Source organism: Arachis stenosperma, chromosome 10 (assembly GCF_014773155.1).
Source record: "Arachis stenosperma cultivar V10309 chromosome 10, arast.V10309.gnm1.PFL2, whole genome shotgun sequence".
Taxonomy (NCBI): Eukaryota; Viridiplantae; Streptophyta; class Magnoliopsida; order Fabales; family Fabaceae; genus Arachis; species Arachis stenosperma.
This window is the reverse complement of record NC_080386.1, coordinates 100861501-100866523: the sequence shown is the minus strand read 5'-3', so window position 1 is coordinate 100866523 and position 5023 is coordinate 100861501. Positions and strand designations below refer to the sequence as shown.

Sequence of the window (5023 nt, the reverse complement as noted above, 5' to 3'; positions counted from 1 at the left end):
AACCTTGTTGAGGTCTCTCTTGATTCTTCCATGAGAGAATTGGGTGATTTCTCCATGAAGAATTGTAGGTATTTCCATAGGGTTCTCCTAGGTAATTCACCTCTTCCATGGAAGGGTTCTCAGGATCATAAGCTTCTTCCTCAGATGAAGCATCCTTAGTACTGTTTGGTGCATTTTGCATTCCAGACAGACTTTGAGAAATCAAATTGACTTGTTGAGTCAATATTTTATTCTGAGCCAATATGGCATTCAGAGTGTCAATCTCAAGAACTCCTCTCTTCTGACTAGTCCCATTGTTCACAGGATTCCTTTCAGAAGTGTACATGAATTGGTTATTTGCAACCATTTCAATCAATTCTTGAGCTTCTGCAGGCGTCTTCTTCAGATGAAGAGATCCTCCAGCAGAGCTATCCAAGGACATCTTAGATAGTTCAGAGAGACCATCATAGAAAATACCTATGATGCTCCATTCAGAAAGCATGTCTGAAGGACATCTTCTGATTAATTGTTTGTATCTTTCCCAAGCTTCATAGAGGGATTCTCCATCCTTCTGTCTGAAGGTTTGGACTTCCACTCTAAGCTTACTCCATCTTTGTGGTGGAAAGAACTTTGCCAAGAAGGCATTGACTAGCTTTTCCCAAGAGTCCAGGCTTTCTTTAGGTTGAGAATCCAACCATATTCTAGCTCTGTCTCTTACAGCAAAAGGGAATAGCATCAGTCTATAGACCTCAGGGTTAACCCCATTAGTCTTGACTGTGTCACAGATTTGCAAGAATTCAGCTAAAAACTGATGAGGATCTTCCATTGGAAGTCCATGGAACTTGCAATTCTGTTGCATTAGAGAAACTAATTGAGGCTTAAGCTCAAAGTTGTTTGCTCCAATGGCAGGGATAGAGATGCTTCTCCCATAGAAGTCAAGAGTAGGTGCAGTAAAGTCACCCAGCATCTTCCTTGCATTGTTGGCATTGTTGTTGTTTTCGGCTGCCATGGGTTCTTCTTCTTTGAAGAATTCGGTCAGGTCCTCTAAAGAGAGTTGTGCTTTGGCTTCTCTTAGCTTTCTCTTCAAGGTCCTTTCGGGTTCAGGATCAGCTTCAACAAGAATGCCTTTGTCTCTGCTCCTGCTCATATGAAAGAGAAGAGAAAAAGAAAATGTGGAATCCTCTATGTCACAGTATAGAGATTCCTTGAAATGTCAGAGGAAAAGAGAAATAGAAAGAAGAAGGGGAAGAAGAATTCGAACTTTGATTGGATAAGGTTAGAGTTGTGCATTTAGAAGAAGTGGTACTCCATAAATAGAAGGATGTGAGAAGGAGGGAAGAGGATTTTTGAAAATTCAATTAAAAGATTTTGAAAACATTTTGAAAATTTGATTGATAATTTTCGAAAATTGAAAGTGGAAGAGAAATCAAGTGATTTTTGAAAAAGATTTTGAAATTAGAAACTAAAAAGATTTGATTGAAAACTAATTTGAAAAAGATATGATTAAAAAGATTTGATTGAAAAGTTATGGTTTTAAAAAGATGTGATTGAGAAGATATGATTTGAAAACAATTTTAAAGGATATGATTTGAAAACAATTTGAAAAGATGTGATTTTAAAAAAATTGATGACTTGCCTAACAAGAAGAGATATGATTCAAACATAAAACCTTCCTTAGTAGAAAAGGCAAAAAATGTTCAATCAAATCATTAATTGTTAGTAAGTATCTTTGAAAAAGGAAAGAAATTGATTTTGAAAACATTTGATTGAAAAGATATGATTTGAAAAAGATTTGATTTTGAAAAACTTTGAAAACTTGAAAAAAAAATTGATTTGAAAACAAAATCTTCCCCCTAGCACCATCCTGGCGTTAAACGCCCAGAATGGTATCCATTCTGGCGTTTAACGCCCAAAATGCACCCTTTTTGGGCGTTAAACGCCCAACCAGGTACCCTGGCTGGCGTTTAAACGCCAGTCTGCCTTCTTCACTGGGCATTTTTGAATGCTCAGCTTTTTCTGTATAATTCCTCTGCAGTATGTTCTGAATCTTCAATTCTTTGTATCATTGACTTGAAAAGACACAAATTAAAAATATTTTTGGATTTTTAATAATCAAAATGCAACAAGAATCAAATAACAATGCATGCAAGACACCAAACTTAGCAGTTTGTGTACTACTGACACTATATGAGACACATGAACACTCAAGTCAATAGAATTTAAAGATCAAAACAAGAAATATATGCATGGATTCGAAAAATATAACAAAAACATGCATTTGACACCAAACTTAAGATGAGACACTAGACTCAAGCAAGAAATATTTTTGGATTTTATGGTTTTGCAAATTTTTTTTTGTATTTTTCGAAAATTAAGTGGGAAAAAGTATCAAAATCCTTAATGAGAATTCCAGGAATCAGTGCAATGCTAGTCTAAGACTCCGGTCCAGGAATTAGACATGGCTTCACAGCCAGCCAAGCTTTCAAAGAAAGCTTCGGTCCAAAACACACTAGACATGACCAAAGGTCAGCCAAATCTTAGCAGATCACTGCTCCAAAAAGCAAAATTGATGAAAATCAACAAGCTCTTGTGGTGATAAGTTGAAACCTCGGTCCAATCAGATTAGACATGGCTTCTCAGCCAGCCAGATTTCAACAAATCATCATGAAACTCTAGAATTCATCTTCAAGAATTTCGAAAAAAATAAATACCTAATCTAAGCAACAAGATGAACCGTCAGTTGTCCAAACTAGAACAATCCCAGGCATTGTTACCAAAAGCTTGCTCAAAACTTGAACAATCCCCGGCAACGGCGCCAAAAACTTGGTGCGCGAAATTGTGAACTATACTTTTTCACAACTCTCATAATCCCTGGTAATGGCTCCAAAAACTTGGTGCGCTCAATACCATGGCATTACACAACTTCGCACAACTAACCAGCAAGTGCACTGGGTCGTCCAAGTAATAACCTTACGTGAGTAAGGGTCGATCCCACGGAGATTGTTAGTATTGAAGCAAGCTATGGTCATCTTGTAAATCTTAGTCAGGCAAACTCAGATATATATGGTGATGAACGAAAATAACATAAAAGATAAAGATAGTGATACTTATGTAATTCATTGGTAGGAACTTCAGATAAGCGCATGAAGATGCCTTCCCTTCCGTCTCTTTGCTTTCCTACTGTCTTCATCCAACCCTTCTTACTCCTTTCCATGGCAAGCTCGTATAGGGTCTCACTGTTGTCAGCAGCTACCTCCCATCCTCGCAGTGAAAGCTAATGCACACACTCTGTCACAGTGCTGCCAATCACCGGTGTGGTTCCCTCCCCTACCGGAATAGAATAACTCTTTTGCGTCTGTCACTAACGCCCAGTAGGTTACAGGTTTGAAGCACGTCACAGTCATTCAATCATTGAATCCTACTCAGAATACCACAGACAAGGTTAGACCTTCCGGATTCTCTTGAATGCTGCCATCAGTTCTTGCCTATACCACGAAGACTCTGATCTCACGGAATGGTTGGCTCGTTTGTCAGGCGAGCACTCGGTTGTCAGGCGATCAACCATGCATCGTGCAATCAGGAATCCAAGAGATATTCACCAAGCCTCAAATGCTTGTAGAACAAGAGTGGTTGTCAGTCACTTTGTTCATGAGTGAGAATGGTGATGGGCGTCAATCATCACCTTCATCATGTTGAAGAACAAGTGATATCTTGATAAAGAACAAGCGGAATTTGAATGAAAGAACAATAGTAATTGCATTAATACTCGAGGTACAGCAGAGCTCCACACCTTAATCTATGGTGTGTAGAAACTCCACCGTTGAAAATACATAAGCATAAGGTCTAGGCATGGCCGAATGGCCAGCCTCCCAATGATCTAAGAACTAAAATGTCCAAAGATGATCTAGAGATCTAAAAGTGATCAAAAGATTTCTATACAATAGTAAAAGGTCCTACTTATAAGAAACTAGTAGCCTAGGGTGTACAGAAATGAGTAAATGACATAAAAATCCTCTTCCGGGCCCACTTGGTGTGTGCTTGGGCTGAGCAATGAAGCAATTTCGTGTAGAGACTCTTCTTGGAGTTAAACGCCAGCTTTAGTGCCAGTTTGGGCGTTTAACTCCCAATTAGGTGCCAGTTCCGGCGTTTAACGCTGGAATTTCTTGAGGTGACTTTGAACGCCGGTTTGGGCCATCAAATCTTGGGCAAAGTATGGACTATTATATATTGCTGGAAAGCCCAGGATGTCTAATTTCCAACGCCGTTGAGAGCGCGCCAATTGGGCTTCTGTAGCTCCAGAAAATCCACTTCGAGTGCAGGGAGGTCAGAATCCAACAGCATCTGCAGTCCTTTTTGAGTCTCTGGATCAGATTTTTGCTCAGGTCCCTCAATTTCAGCCAGAAAATACCTGAAATCACAGAAAAATACACAAACTCATAGTAAAGTCCAGAAAAGTGAATTTTAACTAAAAACTAATAAAAATATACTAAAAACTAACTAGATCCTACTAAAAATATACTAAAAACAATGCCAAAAAGTATACAAATTATCCGCTCATCAACTATATTGGCTAAATTAGCAGTATTTTGTTCAGAGTTCTCTGTCTGTTGCTGAGAAGATGATGGATATGGCTTACTATTATTCAGCCTATTACGTCCACCATTGTTAAAACCTTGTTGAGGTTTTTGTTGATCCTTCCATGAGAAATTTGGATGATTTCTCCATGATGAGTTATAGGTGTTTCCATAAGGTTCACCTAAGTAATTAACCTCTGCCATGGCAGGGTTCTCAGGATCATAAGCTTCTTCAGAAGCTGCCTCTCTAGTACTGTTGGATGCATGTTGCAATCCATTCAGATTTTGAGAGATCATGTTGACCTGTTGAGTCAACACTTTGTTCTGAGCCAATATGGCATTCAGAGCATCAATTTCAAGAACTCCTTTCTTCTGAGGTACCCCATTATTCACAGAATTCCTCTCAGAGGTGTACATAAATTGGTTGTTTGCAACCATGTCAATGAGTTCTTGAGCCTCTTCAGGCGTTT

General features: G+C 38.7%; 1 non-coding gene across 1 annotated transcript; it reads left to right on the top strand.

Annotated features, from left to right (window-relative positions):
• Positions 1–475: 475 nt before the first annotated feature.
• Positions 476–583, top strand: LOC130958978 (small nucleolar RNA R71). The gene has a single exon (XR_009078075.1). It is a non-coding gene; the product is annotated as a small nucleolar RNA R71 (small nucleolar RNA).
• Positions 584–5023: the final 4440 nt, after the last annotated feature.